Source organism: Salvelinus namaycush, chromosome 8, assembly GCF_016432855.1.
Source record: "Salvelinus namaycush isolate Seneca chromosome 8, SaNama_1.0, whole genome shotgun sequence".
NCBI classification, from domain to species: Eukaryota; Metazoa; Chordata; class Actinopteri; order Salmoniformes; family Salmonidae; genus Salvelinus; species Salvelinus namaycush.
In genome coordinates this window covers 41,259,302-41,283,614 of record NC_052314.1, presented here as the reverse complement: position 1 = coordinate 41,283,614, position 24,313 = coordinate 41,259,302, and the positions used below count along the sequence as shown (strand labels likewise).

Genomic DNA, 24,313 nt, shown 5'->3' with positions numbered 1-24,313 from the left:
TGCAACCAAACTTCACAAAGCATATTCATTGTCAGTAATACTCAGCCATACTCAGTGCTGTGAGCTGCTCTCTGATGGTCTGGATCCACTGCTGACGCAGCGCCCCCTCTGAACAGTGGAAGGTGACGTCACTACACCGCCAGCGGTGCTGCCTCGCTCTCTCCACATAAGACACTGTGGAAGGGGGACGCGAAGGGGTGACAGGGTACAGAGGCTTAACAAAACAAATTTACATTGCGGTATTATCTACCATATTGAGCATGGTGAAGTTATTAATTACACTGGATGGTATATCAATACACCCAGTCACTACAAAGATACAGGCGTCCTTCCTAGCTCACTTGACGGAGACGAAGGAAACCGCTCAGGGATTTCAACATGAGGCTAATTGTGACTTTAAAACAGTTGCAGAGTTTAATGGCTGTGATAGGAGAAAACTGAGGATGAATCAACAACATTGTAGTTACTCCACAATACTAACCTAATTAACAGAGTGAAAAGGAAGCCTGTACAGAATACAAATATTCCAAAACATATTTGCAACAAGGCACTAAAGTAATACTGCAAACAAAGTGGCAAAACAATTCACTTTTTGTCCTGAATACAAAGGTGTTATGTTTGGGACAAATCCAATACATTACTGAGTATCACTCTTCATATTTTCAAGCATAGTGGTGGCTGCATCATGTTACGGGTATGCTTGTATCGTTAAGGACTGGAGTTTATCAGGATAAAAAAAAGAAACGGAGCTAAGCGCAGTCTGATTTCCACCAGACACTGGGTGATTAATTCCCCTTTCAGCAGGAAAATACCCTAAAACACAATGCCATATGTATAATGGAGTTGCTTACCAGAAGACAGTGAATGTTTGAGTGGCCGAGTTACAGTTTTGACATAAAGTTACTTGAAAATCTATGGCAAGGCCTGAAAATGGTTCTCCAGCAATGTTCAACAACCAAATTTGACAGAGCTCGAATAATTTCTTGAAAGAAATGGGCAAATGTTGCACAATCCAGTTGTGGAAAGCGCTTAAGAGACTTACCCAGAAAGACTCACAGCTGTAATCGCTACCAAAGGTGCTTCTAAAGTATTTACTGAGGGGTGAAAATACTTATGCAAATGATATCTATGCATTTCATTTTTCATAAATTTGCAACAATTTCTAAAACATGTTTTAATTTTGTCATTATGGGGTATTGTGTGTAGATGGGTGAGAATTTTTATTTTAATCTATTTTGAATTCAGGCTGTATAAACAAAATGTGGAATAAGTCAAGGGGTATGAATACTTTCTGAAAGCACTGTATATGGTAGAGACATGGTTTGGACTATCGTTTTTCAGAAGCAATTCTCTATTGAATGGACATATTTGTATAAACTTGAGTGAATTCATAATTTTATGGGTAATCACACTACATATTGAATGCATTATCTGTAGATTGCTCTAGATGATCAACAAATTGTACCTGTGAATGCATATTGATAGGCCTCAGTCAGTTTCTGGGGCATTTTCTGCCATCATCTTTCGTCCCGCCGTCCACATCGAGCTCCCGGACTGCTAGGATCTCAGACACGGACACGCTGTGGCTGGTACCTGTTAAACACACCAAATCAATCTGTCAATATGTGGCAGGAACCAGAGATTTACCCTTTAGAAATTAAATGTATTGGAAAAGCACACACACACACACACACACAAAACAAGAGAGACTATGTGCCAGGATCTCAAGCCCTTTTTTACCTACCCAAACAAACTTGGCTGGCTGTATCAATTACAGCTTGGATAGCTTCCTGCTAATAAAGTTAATGTGATGAGATGGGAGCTCTAATGGGCTATTAACAGTTTGATTTCAGCATTAGGGTGGAGCTAGTGTTGGACAGAGAAGGCAAGGAGGGGGAGAACCATTAGTGTTGTATAGCTGTTGACTGCTCCTGCCATAGAAAGCACTACTGATGGATAATAGAAGGGGATCATTTGGAGAAAGATTAGATCAATCACTATGGACCAAACAATACCATATTGTTAGGGCAACTCCTACATTAATGGTGCCTGTTATTACCACCATTTTCCTGAAGTCTTTATCATGAGCCGATCCTGCATTCATTTGTTTTTGTGCCCACAGCAGTTCTATAACAGCTCTATAGGGAATCAGGGAAACATTAATGACCTCGTGAGACTTCTGTGTTGATCATTCATTCATGATAGAAAGAGTGGGAGGTCCCGGTGCACAACTGAGCAAGAGGACAAGTACATTAGAGTGTCTAGTTTGAGAAACAGACGGCTCACAAGTTCTCAACTGGCAGCTAGGGCTGGGCGATAAATCAATATCAATAATTATCGAGGTAATTAGTTCCCTCAATAACTATATAAAAACATTTAGATTCATTTTTGATAATGTCGATATAGAATAATTAGGTACAGCAGTCCATTTCACCTCTGTGACGCAGCAGGAATGTGCAGAGAAGTGACAATATGCACGTGGAGAGGTATACGCCCACTAAAAACCACTTAGCACCTCGAGTAATGGAGTAGCCACTATTAACCACGAAAAATGAGTGATGTAGGCGAAAACAGCGGCTGTGATAGCCATGGAGAAGGAGCAGCTTCCAACGAAGAAATCATTGATAAAAAGGGTTAAACTGTTTCAGTAATTTGAAAGTGGTTTGGCTTTTTGAAGTCCGACAAAGAGCAGAGCAATGTTCGGGGGATATTGTGCCATAGACAGGTGGCTACGAAGTCTGGTAATACGACAAACCTTTTTCAACATCCAAATCACTCTTAGGAACATGCAGGAAGTTTGAGTTTGCACCACGGTATTGATAAACGCCCCTCGAGTACCAGCCAATCTAGGGATGTTTGCCCGAAGCAGTCAACACTGACAGCGTTTATGCCCTACAAACAAACATAGAAAAGACATCACAAATGCTATTATACATTGCATTGCTAAGGACATGCTACTGTCACGGCCCCTCTGCATTGCAGGGGCGGTTCCTCCTGCAGGCAGAGGAGGGTCGTTAGTGATTGGAGCCACCTGGGCTTAGGGTATTTAAACTGCTTCACTAACCACTCGTCTCTCTCTCTCTGCTCCTCCAGGTATGATCCTGTTTTGTTTGTTCCTTTGTAGTTTTACGTAGTTTTCACTCGGTCATATTCACACACACAGATTCACGCATCCCTGCACTTTACATTCACCCTACATTATGATACTTTCACACCTCATTCCTTTTTCTTTGTTTAAAGTTAATAGTTTTTGGTTTATAATAAAGAACCTTTTTGATTGGCCTATACCTGTTGTTCGTGTCCCCTCATTTTTGCCACAGGCTATGAGCCGGCCTGTGACACTACCAATTAGCACCGTCGAAAAGGTGGTCTTGACCACAGGTACGTGCTCCCTGGCTGAAAACATGGAACAATTTTCCTTTAAGTATAATTTTATGTGTAGCTCACATAATAAAAAAAAAGTAAACTTTATTTAACTAGGCAAGACAGTTAAGAACAACTTCTTATTTACAATGACGGTGTCACGTTCCTGACCTGTTTTCCTTTGTTATGTATTTGTTTTAGTTGGTCAGGGCGTGAGTTGGGTGGGTTGGTCTAGGTTTGTTTTTCTATGTTGGGATTTTTGTGTTTGGCCTGGTATGATTCTCAATCAGAGACAGGTGTGTATCGTTTGTCCCTGATTGAGAGTCATACTAAGGCAGCCAGGGTTTCACTGGTGTTTTGTGGGTGTTTGTTTCCTGTGTCAGTGTTTGGGCCACACAGGACTGTTTTCAGGTTAGTCACGTTTGTAGAGTTTCGTAATTTGTAGTGTTTGTTGTTTGTTCATTAAAGCATGAATACCTACTACTCCGCATCTTGGTCCAATCCATGCTCCTCCTCGTCTGAGGAGGAGAACGACTACGACAACCTTAACAGAAACACCCACCAAAACAGGATCAAGCGGAGTGGAGAAGGAAGGCAGGAACAACAACAATGGGGAAAAGAGGAATGGACTTGGGAGGAGATCCTGGACGGTAAAGGACCCTGGGCAGAGCCAGTGGAGTGTCGCCGCCCCAAAGCGGAGCTGGAGGCAGCGAAAGCGGAGAGGAGGTTGTATGAGGCTAAAGCAAGGCAGAGCGGCTGGAAGCCCGAGAGGCTCACCCAAAAATTTCTTGGGGGGGGCTAAAGGGGAGTGTGGCGAAGCCGGGTTGGTTACCTGAGCCAACTCCCCGGGCTTACCGTGGAGTGAGAGGGCGTCGTACTGGTCAGACACCGTGTTATGCGGTAAAGCGCACGGTGTCCCCAGTACGCGTGCTTAGCCCAGTGCGGGCTATTCCACCTTGCCGCACTGGGAGGGCTAGGTTGGGCATCGAGCCGGATGTCATGAAGCCGGCCCAACGTATCTGGCCTCCAGTACGTCTCCTCGGGCCGGCGTACATGGCACCAGCCTTACAGGTGGTGTCCCCGGTTCGCCTGCATAGCCCAGTGCGGGTTATTCCACCTCGCCGCACTGGCAGGGCTACGGGGACCATTCAACCTGGTAAGGTTGGGGAGGCTTGGTGCTCAAGAGCGCGTGTCCTCCTTCACGGTCCGGTATATCCGGCGCCACCTTCCCACCCCAGCTCAGTACCACCAGTGCCTACTCCACGCACCAGGCTTCCAGTGTGTTTCCAGAGCCCTGTTCCTCCTCCACGCACTCTCCCTGTGGTGCATGTCTCCAGCCCTGTGCCTCCAGTTCCGGCACCACGCACCAGGCCTACTGTGCGCCTCAGCAGGTCAGAGTCGGCCGTCTGCCCAACGCCGCCTGCGCTGCTTGCCTGCTCAGCGCTGCCCGAACTGTCTGCCTTCCCAGCGCTGTCTGAACTGCCTGCCTGCCCAGCGTGGTCTGAACTGTCTGCCTGCCCAGCGCTGCCCGTCTGTCCCGAGCCTTCAGAGCCGTCCAGCCAGGACCAGCCAGTGCCGTTCAGCCAGGACCAGCCAGAGCCGTCCAGCCAGGACCAGCCAGAGCCGTCCAGCCAGGACCAGCCAGAGCCGTCCAGCCAGGATCAGCCAGAGCCGTCCAGCCAGGATCAGCCAGATCCGTCCAGCCAGGATCAGCCAGAGCCGTCCAGCCAGGACCTGCCAGAGTCCCTCGGCCAGGACCTGCCAGAGTCCCTCGGCCAGGACCTGCCAGAGTCCCTCGGCCAGGACCTGCCAGAGTCCCTCGGCCAGGACCTGCCAGAGTCCCTCGGCCAGGACCTGCCAGAGTCCCTCGGCCAGGACCTGCCAGAGTCCCTCGGCCAGGACCTGCCAGAGTCCCTCGGCCCGGACCTGCCAGAGTCCCTCAGCCCGGAGCTGCCGCCCCTTATCCCGGTGCTGCCCCTTATCCCGGTGCTGCCCCTTCATTTAGGTGGGTTTAGTTGGAGGGTGGTCATTGGGAGGGGGATACGGAAGCGGAGAGTGACTATGGTGGGGTGGGGACCTCGCCCAGCGCCAGAGCCGCCATCGTGGACAGACGCCCACCCAGACCCTCCCCTAGACTTTGTGCTGGTGCGCCCGGAGTTCGCACCTTAAGGGGGGGGGGGTTCTGTCACGTTCCTGACCTGTTTTCCTTTGTTATGTATTTGTTTTAGTTGGTCAGGGCGTGAGTTGGGTGGGTTGGTCTAGGTTTGTTTTTCTATGTTGGGATTTTTGTGTTTGGCCTGGTATGATTCTCAATCAGAGACAGGTGTGTATCGTTTGTCCCTGATTGAGAGTCATACTAAGGCAGCCAGGGTTTCACTGGTGTTTTGTGGGTGTTTGTTTCCTGTGTCAGTGTTTGGGCCACACAGGACTGTTTTCAGGTTAGTCACGTTTGTAGAGTTTCGTAATTTGTAGTGTTTGTTGTTTGTTCATTAAAGCATGAATACCTACTACTCCGCATCTTGGTCCAATCCATGCTCCTCCTCGTCTGAGGAGGAGAACGACTACGACAACCTTAACAGACGGTCTATTGGGGAACAGTGGGTTAACTGCCTTGTTCAGGGGTAGAACGACAGATTTTTACCTTTTCAGCTCGGGGATTCAATCTAACAATCTTTCGGTTACTGGCCCAATGCTCTAACCACGGTTTGTTCAGGGATTCTTGAGTTTGAAGCAGACATGCACCTTTTAAACATTTGATTAATATCGTGATAATTATCATTATCGAATGAAAAAATATAAATATCGTGCTAATTTATTTGCCTTATCGCCCAGCCCTACTGGCAGCTTCATTAAATAGTACCCGCAAAACACCAGTCTCAACATCAACAGTGAAGCTGCCAGTTGAGGACTTGTGAGGTGTCTGCTTATCAAACTAGACACTAATGTACTTGTCCTCTTGATCAGTTGTGCACCGGGGCCTCCCACTCTTTCTATTCTGGTTAGAGCCAGTTTGCGCTGCTCTGTCAAGGGAGTAGTACACAACAATGTACGAGATCTTCAGTTTCTCCGCAATTTCTCGCATGGACTAGCCTTCATTTCTCAGAACAAGAATAGAATGACGGGTTTCAGAAGAAAGATCTTTGTTTCTGGCCATTTTGAGCCTGTGACACATCTGTGATCGAGGAAATCAACCCAAAGCATGAAGAGAGGGATGGCAACCAGAATGATGACCCCAAGAGTGATGGGAAGAAATACAGAAGTGATGCAGAATGTTCAGATGGTGATGACAGTAAAAGTGCCAAAACACACCAAAAGAAGACAGACAAAGAGAAAAATGAAACGACGGAAGCACTCCTGACCGAGGAAAAAGGTAACAGTAGTGATGATGATGATGGTTTCACTGAGATGAAACAAAAGGATGGACATAAAAATATGCTTGTTGGCGAAGGTCGCTACAAAATACTGTCAGAATGATCAACCAGCAAATGTCAAAGTTCAGAACGACCTGGCAGGTGATATAGACTGGTCAGAGAGTGACTACAGCGAGATTGAGGAAATAATCACTGAGGACATGAGTGAAGAATTAAAGGAAACGGATGAGGAGGAGGAGGTTGAAGAAAAGGCAGATATTGAGAGTGATGAGAGAACAGGAAGAAATGTGATAAGAAGTGAATGTGATGATGATAAGAGTGGGAAACCAAACATGAAGAAAGGCATGGTTGACAAAGACAATACGGACAACAACATTGAGAAAGACAAAACAACCCAAAGCAACACAAAGAGAGAGGAGGGCAAGAGAAAAGAGGGTCAAAGCCAAGACACAGAGACATACAAAAAAAATGGAGCGACAGAATCTGACGAGCTCACTTTGGCTCCTGGAAAGGGGTCAGATAGCAATGACAGTGAGAGTGTCAAATCCAACCAAGAGAAAGAAAAGGATGACCAAAAGGACAAAGGACAGTTAGAGAGTCAGGAGGACAGGGTACTTGCTGGAGCAGAGGGAGAGACTTAGCATCCTCAGGAAGACCAATCGGAAACGTGCAAAGGTAAAAAATACAGTTGTTTGGCATCATATGTAAATTATCACTGATCTGTCATTAAATGTAGTGAACTCCACTGATATCAATGACACTTACCTTTTCACACCTTTGTCATCTCTTTCAGATTTTTCCATTTTCGCAGCGGCAACGGTTAAGACTCAGGGCCCAGGCGAGGATCAACTAGCAATTGAAGGAAAGACTAACGACACTCAGACAGACCAGGCACCAAAGGTCAAAGGTGAAAAGGACCAGGACATTGACTGGTCAGAGAGTGACAGTGAGACTGAGGAAATTACAGCCGATTTTGAGATTGATGAGGAAACAGACCAACCAGCAACGTGCGGAGGTAAGAAGGCAGTCAGTGGAATTACAATGAGGAGTGCTGATCTTGTTTGACAGCATGTGAAAATCATCACTAATATTTTATAATTGTAGGAAACTCCCGTGATATCATTAACACTTACCTTTTCACCCACATTTTCACACACCATTTTTTTCAAATGTCAGACTACTCCATCTCTGTTGCTGAGGAGGTTAAGACTCAGGACCCTGACAAGAATCAACCAGCACAGCTCAAAGGTAAAAAGGGGCTAGACAGAGAATAAAGTGTGATATGTGAGGGTAGCTTCAACACTTTCACTTACACTGTCTGTATACCACCTCCCTCTCCTCCATCTTCTTGGCTGGTGCTGAGGTCAAACAGACCCAGTGCAAAGGTCATCTTAGTTTACAGTTCTTTTGTACATTGAAAGTGTTATACAACTGCACCCCCTCCCCCCCTGTTGGTATTAATATCCTTAATTTTCCTATTTCTTGTTAGATGTCTCCTTGGTTGCTGCAGCTGAGTCAAAGACTCTGAACCCTCAGGAGGACCAGCCAGCAAAGTGTAAAGGTAAAGACCAAAGCCCGGTTTCCCGATAGCGATGGAACTGAAGCTTACTAGTGTTTAAGTGATGCAGCTTTCTTATAACGGCCGAAGATGTCACATGCGTTTCCCCAAACACCACGCAGAGAGAACGTTCACTAAGTGCATCGTTGGAGTAGGTGTCGATACTGATTGAAAGAAAGGCAGGGCTGCTCTGTGATCAGATTTCTCCATTCAAATCTTACCTTAACATTAGAATTATTCCACAATACTGATGACGGATCAGCTCCTAGAGAGCTATTACCACCTTATGGCTACAAAATATTGAGGCGACTTATTCTGACGCTTACCCTATAATAATGCACTAAATCACAGATTCATTTGGCACATGTAGTTAAACATCATGAAATATGTATTGAGGCAAAAATTACAAACCGTGTAGTCTACAAATAGAAGTCAATTGACTGAAGATTAAATTGATTTCAATATGATTGAAATACAGGCCTATGTAGCCTACTGAACTTCGCTTGCTGAATTGCCAAGACATTGGCAACTATTGGAGTACTTCTCCTGTCTTATCCAGTGTCCTGTGTGAATTTAAGTATGCTCTCTCCAATTCTCTCCTTCTCTCTTTCTTTCTCTCTCTCGGAGAACCTGAGCCCTAGGACCATACGTCAGGACTACCGGGCATGATGACTCCTTGCTGTCCCCAGTCCACCTGGCCTTGCTGCTGTTCCAGTTTCAATTGTTCTGCCTGCGGTTATGGAACCCCTACCTGTCCCAGACCTGCTGCTTTCAACTCTTAATGATCGGATATGAAAAGCCAACTGACATTTATTCCTGATTATTATTTGACCATGCTTGTCATTTATGAACATTTTGAAAATCTTGGCTCTCTCTAATTCTCTCCTTCTCTCTTTCTTTCTCTCTCTCGGAGGACCTGAGCCCTAGGACCATACGTCAGGACTACCGGGCATGATGACTCCTTGCTGTCCCCAGTCCACCTGGCCTTGCTGCTATTCCAGTTTCAACTGTTCTGCCTGCGGTTATGGAACCCCTACCTGTCCCAGACCTGCTGTTTTCAACTCTTAATGATCGGCTATGAAAAGCCAACTGACATTTATTCCTGATTATTATTTGACCATGCTTGTCACTTATGAACATTTTGAACATCTTGGCCATGTTCTGTTATAATCTCCACCCGGCACAGCCAGAAGAGGACTGGCCACCCCTCATAGCCTGGTTCCTCTCTAGGTTTCTTCCTAGGTTTTGGCCTTTCTATGGAGTTTTTCCTAGCCACCGTGCTTCTACACCTGCATTGCTTGCTGTTTGGGGTTTTAGGCTGGGTTTCTGTACAGCACTTCGAGATATTAGCTGATGTACGAAGGGCTATATAAAATAAACTTGATTTGATTTGATATTTATTTTATAGTCAACTTCGTGCCGAAGTTATCCTCAGTCACAGAGAGACAGATAAACAGCTTGTTTCTATGTTTAGGGGAGATCTTCTGTGTAGAAAGTGATGTGGAAGGGCAAAAAAAGCATTTAACAAAGCACTAGCTGTTCTACGAGTGGTCTGAGATAGCGTTTTCAACTGCAACTTGACTAATTATGGTTTTGGGAAACAGCTCTGAGATTTAACAACGCTCCTATGAAGGTTCTAATGATTAACATAGCCTTATGATGGTTTTGGGAAACTGGGCCTTGGATTATAACATATTGATACAATGTTGAATGCTAAGATAGTTTATTAGCATGTTCAAGGCGCTTCTCTTATTTCTGTTTTTCTGTGTGTATTAATGTCCATTCTCTCTCTTTTCTTGTCAGATTTGTCTGTGTTTGCTGCAGCTGGAGGACAGACTCAGAACACTCAGACAGACCAGGCAGCAAAGGTCAAAGGTGAACAGGACCTGGACATTGACTGGTCAGAGAGTGACTATGATAGTGAGGGAACAATGGATAGTGACAATGAGTACATAGGTAAAGACGAATGGACAAAGTGGAGCGTGGGCATTGAAGAAAAGAAAGCGTGTACACAACTCCAACATGATGGAAATACAGCTGAGAGAGACATCATAAACCAAGAGAAGAAAAAGCTCCAGCCAGCAAAATGCGAGAGAGAGAGAGAGAGAGAGAGAGAGAGAGAGAGAGAAGAGAATCAGGAAGGGACAAGCAAACAGACCAGACAACCACAGTGTAAATGTAGGACCAGGCAAAGTGACAGGGGACTCGAACAGAAAACATTTCATTCTCTGTGGTTTAATAGGGAAGAGCACCATTGCTCTCTCCCAAAAGTTAGGTTGGTGCGTAAAATCCGTTCAAATAAGTAAAACAGTGCGATGGTCTGCACTCGAAAAGATGTCGCATAAAGCTTACGTCATTTTTAGATTTAAAAAATATACATTTCAACTGCATCAGGGATGGTGTACACAGATGTTTCGGCTTTGCAGCCTTCTTCAGGGTGGTTTAGCATCACTCAGACGACGCCATCTTAATCCACATGGGGAGCCTAATAAAACTATTACATTTAAGTAACAGCAGTGTATCTCACTAAGGTACTGAGTTATGTGTGACTGCAGTTTATTAACACAGTACTCCTCTAGTGCATTGAAACAGCTTATAGGCCTTAACTATACTTATATTGCTGTGTGTTATTGTCCTATCAAATCTCCATTCATGTATATTCCTTTCTGTCCTTAGATTACTCTATTTTCACTGCATCAGGGCTAAAGAGCAAGGACCCGCATGATCAACAGCCAGTAAAATGAAAAGGTAAAACATGAAGGGGGATAGAGAGGGACAGACTTTTCACAAAGTATTTGATGGCACAGTGAGGTATAGGTAAAAAGGATGAGAGATATAGAAAGAGGGAGACAAAAAAGGAAAAGAGAGACAAAGAGAGAAAAAGAGAGGCAGACAGACAGAGCAAGACAGACAGACAGACAGACAGACAGACAGACAGACAGACAGACAGACAGACAGACAGACAGACAGACAGACAGACAGACAGACAGACAGACAGACAGACAGACAGACAGACAGACAGACAGACAGACAGACAGACAGACAGACAGACAGACAGACAGACAGACAGACAGACAGACAGAGAGAGAGAGAGAGAGAGAGACAGAGGCAGACATACAGTAAATTACTCAAATGTCAAACGTAAGCACATTCCATTCGTTCCCATGTGGATATGCTTTGCTCCCATAGGAGAATGATCGATGCTAAAAGTCCGTATTAGCATGGGTAGTGCCATTGAGGGCTTCCACCATTTCAATGTAGTCAACTGGGTGGGACTTCCACTTCATTGGCTGATCTTTCCTGGTGAACTTGTTGTAGTCATGTCCAACGGTCATCTTGACGGATCAGCCAATCATGAAGAAGAAAAATTACTTCTTCAAAATGGAGATAGCCTCAATGGCACTGCCAATGCTGTTAGACGCTATAATGCCACAGACACAAAGAGGAGTCCCCTGTCTCTATGTTTGCTCCTCGTCTGAATCTCAGGTGACAAGGGATGTCGTACTATGGCTCAGTTTACACAGGCAGCCCAATTCTGATCTTTTTTTCACTAAATGGTCTTTTGACCTGTAAAATATCTGATTTGTACGTTTGTTTATGTGTAACTCTGTGTTGTTTTTGTCGCACTGCTATGCTTTATCTTGGCCAGGTTGCAGTTGTAAATGAGAACTTGTTCTCAACTGGCCTACCTGGTTAAATAAAGGTGAAATAAATAAAACAATGAACTTGGAGTCTGTAGTTGTACACAGTGAAGCATTGAGGATGAGTAATTGCGTTCTTAGAGTGATGTCATAATGGATCATGCGGTCATAAGAAGATAGAATCCTCTTGCTATTAGGCTAGAATCTTAGGTGGGAGAACATTCCTAGAGAAGGTTAGTTGGAGACGGTCATCATATTGGTAAGTCATGTTTATACATTTTTCCAAAAGTTATGGTGAATCTACTATAATGGAGAGGACGGTTTTAGGTAAATATGATAGAAATCCTTAGCCTACTGCGAGTATCTAACTCCTGTCTTATGTTTAAATTAATATTTTCTTGGTTAAAGATTGGTTTGCATTAACAGCATAGTGTACTGTACTATAAACATTTTGAAAAGATTTACACAAAATCTATAGTATAAAGAGAAGTTTGCATAATTGGTTGGTCACAGCTTTTTAAGTTTGGATACAGGGCAGTCTTATGGTGAGATGCAAAATATTGTATTAGAGACACTAGAAATGTAGGCATTGATGAAAGACACCGCATAGGTTAAATGCTTTAATAGTAGTTTGAATGAATGCATGTCAATTGTGTTTAGGGAAACTGGGAGGTTATGTTTTTTGGAAATACTGTCACTATAATCACAGGATACATAGCCGCAGGAAGTAGGGGTGCTGCAGCACCCCCTGATACATTGTAATAAATAAATACATGTTTTATTTTTTATTATTACAAATGTATTTTTACACCAAATTAGTGCACTAGGCCTTTGAGCGGAGAAAAATATTCCTCAGCACCCGTCCACACATCTTCCCTCATCCATGATAGTGTGCTATGGTTCTTACTGCTAAGAGGTTAGAGGTACAGAGGGCTATATACCCTTTTCACACTACTGAGCCAATTCAGCCAAACGTTACATTGCTATTGTGTGAGACACAATGTGTGATGTCACAGTGTGAAACACAATGTCAATTTCATAGAATTAGGAATTAGAATACTAGAATGGAAATGAGCCTTCTTATGATTGTCCAAAAGTCAGCCATGTTGGTCAGGGAGTTGGTTAACCATGGTTTCCCAGTGCTGTGATAGGATATTGTGTAAAACAATTGGTATAAAAACTGTATTTCCAATTAGTTATATGACAACATTTTAGGTTGACTATAATTTCATTACATCACATGCCTTACTTTTATTTTCCTGCATAAGTAAAAGCAGGAAATGCATCACCTATGCCGCTACAGCCATTCATTCCAATTAGACTGGTTTTGGATTTCTCCCTGACCAAGATGGCTGCCATTTTCACCCCATTATGGAACTTTGATAGTTTATGACGTAGCCCCTCTAGTAATTTAATAGGATCTCTATGGTCAAAATATGGTTGAGAGGTGATATTCTAGAGATGGTTAGAGCAGGAATAGAAATATAATTGCTAGAAAGGACATCCCTATTCAATTCAATGTCGTGCTGATGGGTGCACCCTTAGCAAAGCAGGAAGTGTCCTCCATTAACCAAGAAGTACAGGATTGTATTGTGCTCATTATTTAATGTCAACTGACATTACACACATTTCAATGAGAAGTCCTTGCCATGGCGTTTCAAATAACAATGGCAATTGTGTATAACAATGCCAAGCTAGCCATTTTGAGTGTAACCGTGAGAGGGTGCAGTCAAATTGCCGGGGTCTGAGGGGATATTTCCATTCTACACATTCTATTTATATGAGAGTAGTTTGCAGAAGGATTTTAGAAGTTTGCACAAAGACACAGAAGTAAAATAAACTTCCAATTGACAATCTGCAGGGGAAATTGTCAGTAATTTTAACAATAATACAATTTCTGTCAATTTGGAATATACTGTACATTAAGGTCAAATTCATCTTTGGCAATTGGGTAAAAAGGAAAGATGGAACTGTTAAAAGTGATGTGCTTGATGCCGATGACGTCTTTAGATTGTTTAAGGATTTGTTTTCCTTTAGCAGCATTCTGCAGGATGCTAACATTTACGAACTCTCTTTTAGAGCTCATTCGTTATGGAAGTGCAGAGTATTGGTCAGAGCGACTGGCATTTTGAGGTGGGCCTGCTAAGGAAAGAGGTGGGCCTGCTAAAGCAATGGGCCTGTATGGAGGAGACGAGACAGATAGAGAGACAGAAGATGGAGATGTATGGAGAAGAGAGACAACAGCAGGATTACCAGCATCTGGAGATGAATAGACAGAAGGTGTTGAAGGAGGTGGAGAGGGACAGACTTGAGAGGATGAAGAGGGAGGAGAAGAAGGAGCTTGCAAAAATAAATCAGATGAAGGATGAAGAGTTGCTGTTAATGGAAATTAGAATGAGGGAAAGGACGAGAGAGATGGAGGAGGAGTGGAGGAGGTTCAGGGAGAAATCTGAGAGGCAGAAGGTAGAGAAACAGATGGAGCTCCAGAAGAAGAGACAGGAGGAGAGAGATGAGTGGGAGATATCTAAAAAGAAGAGCATGGAGGAATGGAAAGAGTTTTACAGGAAGGAAGAAGACTACCGAAAGGAAGAGGAATGGATGAAAGCAGAAAGGAAGGCAAAGAGAAAGGTGGAAGAAGGAAAGAGAAAGAGAAAGATGGGAGAAGAACAGCAGATGCTGAAAAAGCAAACCAGTCTAACGAAGAAACTGAGTGATGGAAAGAGAAGAGACCTGGAAGAGAGAAAGGAAGATGAAAATAATATGGGAGAAAAGTGTGTTAAGGAAGCAAGGGAAAGAGACAGGAGAGAACTCCTGAAAGAAAAGAGGCGGAGACAGATTGCAGAAGAAAAATTGACACACATGGAGAAACAAATGATGGAGAGGGAGGGGGAGAGAGAACTTGAGAGTCAGATTAGAGAAGATATGAGAAAAAGAGAAGAGGAAAGAAAGCATGAGGAGGAAATTAAAATGAAGAGACTGGAAGAGGACCTAAGGAAAGAAAAGAAGCAGAGACAGATTGCAGAAGAAAATATGACACACATGGAGAAACAAATGAGACAGCTGGAGGAGAGGGAGGAGGAGAGAGAACTTGAGAGTCAGATTAGAGAAGATATGAGAAAGCATGAGGAGGAAATGAAACTGGAAGACATGAAGAATGAAATGTTTGGGAAAATTAGAGAGTTGGAGGAGAGGATGATAAAGATGGAAAGACAGCATGCAGAGAAGACCACGATGGAGGAGGAGAAGGAGGAAAGAAAGAGGGTGGAAGACACAGTGAGGATGAAAGATTTTTCAATTTTCGCAGCGGCAACGGTTAAGACTCAGGGCCCAGGTGAGGATCAACTAGCAATTGAAGGAAAGACAAACGACACTCAGACAGACCAGGCAGCAAAGGTCAAAGGTGAACAGGACCTGGACATTGACTGGTCAGAGAGTGACTATGATAGTGAGGGAACAATGGATAGTGACAATGAGTACATAGGTAAAGACGAATGGACAAAGTGGAGAGTGGACATTGAGGAAAAGAAAGCGTGTACACAACTCCAACATGATGGAAATACAGCTGAGAGAGATGACATAAACCAAGAGAAGAAAACGCTCCAGCCAGCAAAATGCAAAGGTGAGAGAGAGAAAGAGAGAGAGAAAGAGAGAGAGAAAGAGAAAGAGAAAGAGAAAGAGAAAGAGAAAGAGAGAAAGAGAGAGAGAGAGAGAGAGAGAGAGAGAGAGAGAGAGAGAGAGAGAGAGAGAGAGACCACTAGATGAGAAGTTCAGATTGTGAAGTGAGTATGAATTCCCTCAGTATGTTTATCAATCTTTCCTCTTGCCCTCCCCCAAAAGATTTATCCATCTTTTCAGCTGGTGCTCAGACTCAGCAGACCCAGCAGTGCAAAGGTAAGAAAGAGGATGGGTGCAGCATTATGAATTGCTGTGTCACATAAGACCCACTACCCACTGAGCACAAACTGGTTGAATCACCCTTCTTTCCACAAAAAAATTATCTATTTTATGACATGACATTGAATCAATATGGAAAACTACTTGGATTTGCAAAACGTCATCTTAGTTTACAGTTATTTTGTACACTGAAACGGTTAGTCAAGATAATTGGGGTAATAGAGTTAATTTGATTATGCATAGATAACGCTACTAGCAGCGTAAACGAGGGGGTGGGGGAACAAAGCAAATACTTTGGGTAGCCATTTGATTAGCTGTTCAGGAGTCTTATGGCTTGGGGGTAGAATCTGTTAAGAAGCCTTTTGGACCTAGACTTGGCGATCCGGTACCCCATGCCGTGCGGTAGGAGAGAGAACAGTCTATGACTAGGGTGGCTGGAGTCGTTGACAAGTTTTAGGGCCTTCCTCTGACACCGCCTGGTATAGAGGTCCTGGATGGCAGGAAGCTTGGCCCCAGTGATGTACTGGGCCGTACGCACTACCCTCTGTAGTGCCTTGCGGTCAGAGGCCGTGCAGTTGCCATACCAGGCAGTGATGCAACCAGTCAGGATGCTCTCGATGGTGCAGCTGTAGAACTTTCTGAGGATCTGAGGATCCATGCCAAATCTTTTCTGTCTTGTGAGGGGGAATAGGCTTTGTTGTGCCCTCTTCACGACTGTCTTGGTGTGTTTGGACCATGATAGTTTGTTGGTGATGTGGACACCAAGGAACTGGAAGCTCTCAACCTGCTCCACTACAGCCCCATTGATGAGAATGGAGTGCTCGGTCTTCCTTTTCCTGTAGTCCACAATCATCTTCTTTGTCATGATCACGTTGAGGGAGAGGTTGTTATTCTGGCACCACACGGCCAGGTCTCTGACCTCCTCCCTATAGGCTGTCTCATTGTTGTCGGTGATCAGGCCTACCACTGTTGTGTCGTCAGCAAATTTAATGATGGTGTTGGAGTCGTGCCTTGCCATGTAGTCATGGGTGAACAGGGAGTACAGGCGGGGACTGAGCACGCCCCCCTAAGGGGTACACGTGTTGAGGATCAAAGTGGCAGATGTGTTGTTACCTACCCAGCCTCAGGAATTCCAGGATCCAGTTGCAGAGGGAGGTGTTTTGTCCCAGGGTCCCTAGTTTAGTGATGAGCATTGAGGGCACATTTCAATCTTTGTCCTGTATTGACGCTTTGCCTGTTTGATGTTCCGTCAGAGGCCATAGAGGCATTTCTTATAAGCGTCCGGGTTAGAGTCACTGTCCTTGAAAGCGGCAGCTCTGTTCTTTAGCTCAGTGTGGACGTTGCCTGTTATCCATATCTTCTGGTTGGGGTATGTACGTACCGTCACTGTGGGGACTATGTCATCGATGCACTGATGAATTGATGTGGTGTACTCCTCAATGCCATTGGAAGAATCCCAGAACATATTCCAGTCTGTGCTAAACAGTCCTGTAGCTTAGCATCTGTGTCATCTGACCACTTCTTTATTGAACGAGTCTCTGGTGCTTCCTGCTTTAGTTTTGTTGTTTGTAACCTGGAATCAGGAGGATAGTATTATGGTCAGATTTGCCAAATGGAGGGCGAGGGAGAACTTTGTATGCATCTCTGTGTGTGGAGTAAAGGTGGTCTGGAGTGTTTTTTCCCCCGGTTGCACATTTAACATGCTGGTAGAAATGAGGTGAAACGGCGCCGCCTCTAGATGAGCGTTTTCCTGTTTGCTTATGGCCTTATACAGTACATTGAGTACGGTCTTAGTGCCAGCATCGGTTTGTGGTGGTAAATAGACAGCTATGAAAAATATAGATGAAAACTCTTGGTAAATAGTGTGGTCTACAGCTTATCATGAGATACTCTACCTCAGAGAAAAACCACAAGACTTCCTTAATATTAGATTTCATGCACCAGCTGTTATACACAGACTGCCACACCTTGTCTTACCGGAGGCAGCTGTTCTATATTGCTGATGCAGCGTAAACCCTGTATGTTTTCCGTGTCATCGTTCAGCCACGACTCATAAACTATTAGTTTTAATGTCCCGTTGGTAGGATTTTCATGATCGTAGCTTGTCTATTTTGTTATTCAATGATTGTACGTTGGCTAATATGACTGATGGTAGAGGCAGATTACCCACTTGCCGTCGGATCCTTACAAGGCACCCCAACCTATGTCCTCGATATCTCCATCTCTTTCTCATGCGAATGACAGGGATTTGGGCCTTGTCGAGTGTCTGAAGTAAATCCTTTGCGTCCGACTCATTAAAGAAAAAATCTTCGTCCAGTACGAGGTGAGTAATCGCTGTCCTGATATCCAGAAGCTCTTTTCGGTCATAAGAGAAAGTGGCAGAAACATTATGAACAAAATAAGTTACAAATAACACAAAAAGACACAAACAATAGCACAATTGGTTAGGAGACCGTAATACGGCAGGCATCTCTTCCGGCGCCATTCATGTTGCCTTTTTAATTTCATGGCTTTTCTAGCACAGATATAAACTCCGACCACGTTTCTACAAAGGCAGATATCCTACCTGATGATCTTCCCTAATGTTTTCGTGAACTTTCCAAATCCTTTTGAATGCATATAAAAAAAATGTAATCAAATAATTTTGCATTTTTTCTTATTAGCCTACGAATAAACGTGATTGCAATTTCTATCTGTGCTAGAAAAGCCATAAAATGAAAAAGGAAATAGGATATTGGTATTGGCCCTCAATATTCAAATTGGTGCATCCCTTATTGAATGTATAAAACTTGATAGAAAGTATGCAGAAATTATAATGGCCTATATATTTTTAAATAACTGCCTTGGCCTTGTGGTTAAAAAGTACACCCCGAGATTTAAAGGTTGGGGTTCAATGCCTAGTTGAGAATTGGACATGATGCCACTCTGCTTGACACTCAGCATTAAAGAAAATTCAACCCCAAAACTATATTTTGGTATGTGATTCGTTATTGCATTGTTTATATAGTCCTAAAATGTTTTGCATGTCAGCAATCAAGTTTTGAAGATATATAACTTTCAAAATACAGAAATACAGTTGGTATGATGCATAATAGATCAGTTCCAAACCTCTCTGCCAATAAAAGCTTGTTTTCAGGTTAGGCTACATTTCCCTCTCATTAGGCCCTTCTGCTCTGGTGGATTTTTCCACACTGTGATTAATGTACCACTTTGGTGCCCTTCTTCTCCCCACTCAGATCACTTACATACAGTCCTAGGGACATTCTCACGTGACAAATAGTTTTTTTTTGCTTAAAAACATGATTATTTATTTTTGACCACAACTACTATAGGCAGGCTAGGCTATTTTAACCAAAGACCTTTATAACTAACCCAAGATAGACCACAGTCTGTCATTTCCAATCGGAACAAAGTAGTCATAGTGGGCAGAACAAGCAACGAGGGGGGCAGAGCCAAGCACAAGCTACTGAGATCTTACAAGCTAGTTTACTCTGTTTGTAACATATTTTTTGGGTGGAACAGAAAACTGTATTGATATCAAATGTTTCATCGATGAAAAAAAAGAGCATAGGGAGGCACACAATTGGACTAGCGTCATCAGGGTTTGGCCGGTGTAGGCCTTCATTGTAAATAATAATTTGTTCTTAAATGACTTGCCTAGTTAAATAAAGGTGAGGAAAAAAAAGTTAATCAAATACATCCTACTGCCGGCCGCTGGGCTTCCTCTCATCATCATATTTGGTAGTGTGGAAACGCCAACCGGATGCTCCACAGTTATACGTTCGGTGGAATCTCTGGCTCCTTGCTCCATCTTGGGTATTGCTACGTGTGGTACGTGTGGGGGTGGCCCCAGAGACGGAAGAGGGACACCCCACTCGCACTTATGATTCAATGAACTAAGTAGACCAGACCCATCTGCTATTGCATTGGGTTTTATGGGAGACACACCAGAACTAACATTGCATTTTTTCTACAAATGGTAAACTGCCTGAGTGAACTATCGTCAGTTTTCCACTACCTTTGTTGGCACTTCGCCCTGGCTTTTGTGAACGTGCTCGAGTCGCCCCCGTTGTCGCGCCTTGTTTTCTCTTCGGTCGCATTGGAGAGAAAAGAGTGGGACCTGTCCGAAAACTGTACCGTACCCACACAACTCTGAATTTCCATTAAATATGTCTACCACCACCCGCTGTCAAAAGCCCCAGGTAAGGTTTTATTTCTTTCGAATTTAGCGTATTGTCATTGTTGGTAGATGTTGTACTGTAACGTTATGTCGTAGGCCAAGGCTAGCCTACTGGGAAATGTGTAACGTTACATTTAACACGAGGTTGCTTGCTTGCCTGTTTTATTTTTAATATGCTGACCTCTGTCGGCAAGTTATTCTAAATCTAGACTGGTTTTACCGCACTGTAGCCTACATGTTTTACATTGAATCATTGATGTTGCATATTCCCGCTTTGTAGTGAGTGGACAACCGCAGAATGAATATCTACAATTTGTCGTTGGCTGCAGTGACAGTGGTTAGCGCGAGTACATTTAAAAAAAAAAAAGAAATATGTCGATGGACTGTGCTACACCGCATACCAATTGTTTTAACTGTTTGCAGCTTTTACCTAGTCTATAATTAGTATCTAGAAAGTTATTCCTGTTTTAATGAGAAATAGCTTGATTTGTGAATGTGCTTTTGTCAAGGCATGTCCTTAGCCAGCAGATCCGACCCCTTGCATAAAACTACACTAGGGTCGGAGAGGATTTCTGTGTGAGATATGGCTCTGAAAACGTACGTTAATCCAGGGATGAGAAATGCAGTGTACTCCGAATTGTCCCATTAGCCCAACTGCTACACCGAGAAGATTGAAGGAATGACATTTTTCCACAAAACTGTCCTTTTCGTCCTCATGTTAGGTAGCAGAAGCCACAGCTGCCATTTTTGAATCCATTGTCAGCCAATCAGCTCCTTTGTTGTTCAAAGCCACGTGCCATTCCATAATGCTACTGTTAGCTAGCATGAGGACAACAAAAGCAGTTTACTTAAACTAGCAGTTGTTCAATCATATTGGTGTAACAGTTGGGTTAATTCGTAGTAAAATGCATTTGTTATCCCTGGATTGAGGTACGTTTTTCAGAGCCATATCTGTGCCAGTTCTGCAGTCTTAATTTAATCAGGAATCCTGTCTGACCCTAGTGCAGCTCTAAGCAAGTGGATCGGATCTGCTGGTTAGGCATGTCCTCATCACTGGCTGGCAAAGAAAAAAAATTGTCAGCTGAGCCATCTCAAGGCTAAATGTATTGTTAGAACCTATGTAGGAGCATCATTAAATGTCAGAGTAATTACCGATACCATTGTTAAAGTTGCAATTGAAAACGCTTGGTATTTACCCACTGCCTCAGACCACATGTGTAACAGCTAAGTGCGCCGTTAGATATTTGTTTTTCCTTAAACCCTTTACATGCAGATATCCGCTAAACGTAGAATCAAGATCTGTCACTGACTGCTGATAACTTCACAAACACAAGGAAGCTGACAACAAATACAAAGTTGCCAATGTATTTGCAACTGTTACAAATAAGCAAAGGATATGAATATGCTTCAAATGAGGACTGAGATGACTGCATTAAAATAAGAATAGGCTACATAGGCCTACATAATTAAATAATATTTAAGTACATTTCCTATTCATTTAATTGAGTTCAATTTTGCTAATTCTAGGCTACTCGCTGTGAATTTTGCCTCAATATATTTTGATATGTAACGAAATGTCCACAATGTTGTGCCAAATCTTGATTTAGAGCATTATTATAGGGTAAGTATTAGATTTAGACCCCTCAATATTTGCATCCATATGTGAGATTTCTCTAGGAGCTGATCCGTCATCAGTGTTGTGAAAATTATAATGTTAAGGTAAGATTTTAATGGGGGAAACTGATCCGAGAGCAGCGCTGCTTTTCCCAACGATGCACTTAGCGAACGTTCTCTCTGTGTGGTGTTTTTTGTGAAACTATATTACATATTCGGCCGTTGTAGGAAAGATGCATCGTTAAAACGCTAAGTTCCATTGCTATCGTGAGGCCCTGGCAAGTTTAGCAGGCAGGCTACCAAACAAAAATATCCGTTTGTGATCTTTTCCTGATGAGGCCTCTTTCGTAATACACAGTAATTGCCATGTCCTTTGTGTTTGTTTTTGTGTGTGCATAGTTGGTAGTGTGAAGTCATGCCAGCTAATGAGGTTTTGGCTCCGCTGACCTACATGCTTGTGTTATGGGACTGGGGTAGACTGACAAGCTAGTCACAGCGCTGTGGTCTGATGTCTCTCGCTTGCACAATCTGATGCAAGCATGCTCCACTGTACGCTATGTGCACGCCCAGAGACCAGTCTCAGCGACAGACATGTTGAGCCAGCCAATAGAACTGCTTCAGATTGGGTGTTGGACCCATCATCTGCGAGGGGCGGTGGTTACACTCGTTGACACTGCCCACCAACTGGGTCGGCAGCATGGCAACACGGGTAGGTCTACAATTAGTCTTTTTCCTTTTTGAGATTGATAGGTTGCTACAATTTATCATGGCTTTCTACATTATTATTATTAAATGAAAGGTACAGTTTACTGGTCTGGACTTTTGGCAAATTTAACTCAATCTAGGGATGGAATATGTTGTTGCACTCCTAATCATCCCGAAATGATGAAAGGTGAATTGAGAAGATTAGTAGTATTTCAGTTTATAATTAAACTTCTGTTTTTGTCAGCATGCTAGGGGGCGGGCATGTAGCATAGCGGTAAGGTGAAAAATCTCTGTCCTTTAGCAAGGCACCAAATTTACTCCAGAGGTACCATACTACAATGTCCGACCCTGTAAAACAGCACCTTTCAATGTACCTATCTGGTGTATGTGACACTTTTAAAAAATGCTAATAGTGAAGCAACCCATTGGTTTCAACAACACTTCCGGTAGCTACTCACCCCAATGCTAGGCGTCGCATCCAATGGGCTGTTATAGTGTTAGTTAGGCTAGCATGCTGGCGAAAACTGAACCATTGCCGTTTTTCTTCAAATCTGTAGAGATGCACAACAAAGGATCATCAAACCCGCCAACTCAGTCTTAGTATTTCCAACCATTGAGATATTTTCTGTGGTAGCAGTAACAGTAGTCTTGCCATCTTGTCATCTGAGTGAGTGACATTTATGTTGTACAATGTGGCAGTAGCTAGTTGTCCTGTCTCATAAGTAAGGTTTTTAGGCCTAGGCTTCTTCTTGGCATCCCCTGGTCAGATGTTCCTCACTCCCCCAAAATAGCTCTTTGGAGGTCTGGGGTGTACATGTAGGTCTTTATTTTCAATGCCTAGATCCTTTGTCTTCTGGACTAAAATAAGATGAGAAAAATACATATTTGGTGAAATATTAATTGAATCATGGGAAAAGTAAATAACTTCCTTACAGAAACACATTATCCCTTTACAGTTTAGTTTATTAAGATCCCTGTTAGCTACTGTTTATGGAGTCCACATAAAATGTACAAATACATGACGAAGTACAAAACGGTTATAGAAAAGAACAACGTAAGATATTACATTTAAATTCTAAATACAATTTGAGTTATATTTTGCTATAAAGTATTCACGCCCCTTTACTTTTTCCACATTTTGTTAGAAAGTTGGATTAAAATGGATTTGTCTTTTTTTTTGTCAGCGATCTACACAAAATACTCTCAGTGAAAGAAAATGTAGAACCTTTTTTAATTCCTGGAAAATAAAGCAATAATATATTTGGATAAGTATTCAACCCCCTGAGTCAATACATGTTAAAATAATCTTTTGGCAGCGATTTAAATCTTAGTCTTTCTGGGTAAGTCTCTAAGAGCTTTGGAAACAGGGATTGTACAATATTTGCCTACTATTCTTTTTAAAACGAGCTCTGTTGGGGCTTCCGGAGTGGCACAGCGGTCTAAGGTCTGAGGCGTCACTACAGACCCGGGTTCGATCCCAGGCTGTGTCGGGACCGGGAGACCCATGAGGCAGCGCACAATTGGCCCAGCGTTGTCCGGGTTAGCGGAGGGTTTGGACGCCTGGGATTTACGTATCTCATCGCACTCTAGCGACTCCTTGTGGCGGGCCGGGCGCATGCACACAGACTTTGGTTGCCAGTTGTACAGTGTTTTCTCCAACACATTTGTGCAGCTGGCTTCTGGGTTAACCGAGCAGTGTGTCAAGGCTTGGCAGGGTCATGTTTCGTAGGGCGGATGGCTCTCGACCTTTGCCTCTCCCGAGTCTGTACGGGAGTTGCAGCAATTGGACAATTAACTACTACCCAAAAGCATACTATATGTATATATATATATGTGTGTGTGTATATATATATATATATACAATAACCAGCCCTGTCAAGGTGGTTGTTGATCATTGCTAGACAGCCATTTTCAATTCTTGCCATTAGATTTTCAAGCAGATTTAAGTCAACTGTAACTAGGCCATTCAATGTTCCATGTTCCAGGG

General features: G+C 43.3%; 1 protein-coding gene across 2 annotated transcripts in view; it reads left to right on the top strand.

Moving 5' to 3' along the window:
- Positions 1 to 19,683: 19,683 nt before the first annotated feature.
- LOC120052675 (influenza virus NS1A-binding protein homolog A-like) overlaps positions 19,684 to 24,313 on the top strand; it is a 36,439-nt gene continuing 31,809 nt past the window's right edge. For both annotated transcript variants that reach the window (XM_038999725.1, XM_038999724.1), the window contains exon 1: positions 19,684 to 20,029. The gene's annotated coding sequence lies outside the window, so the exon portion shown is untranslated. The remainder of the gene's footprint in view (positions 20,030 to 24,313) is intronic.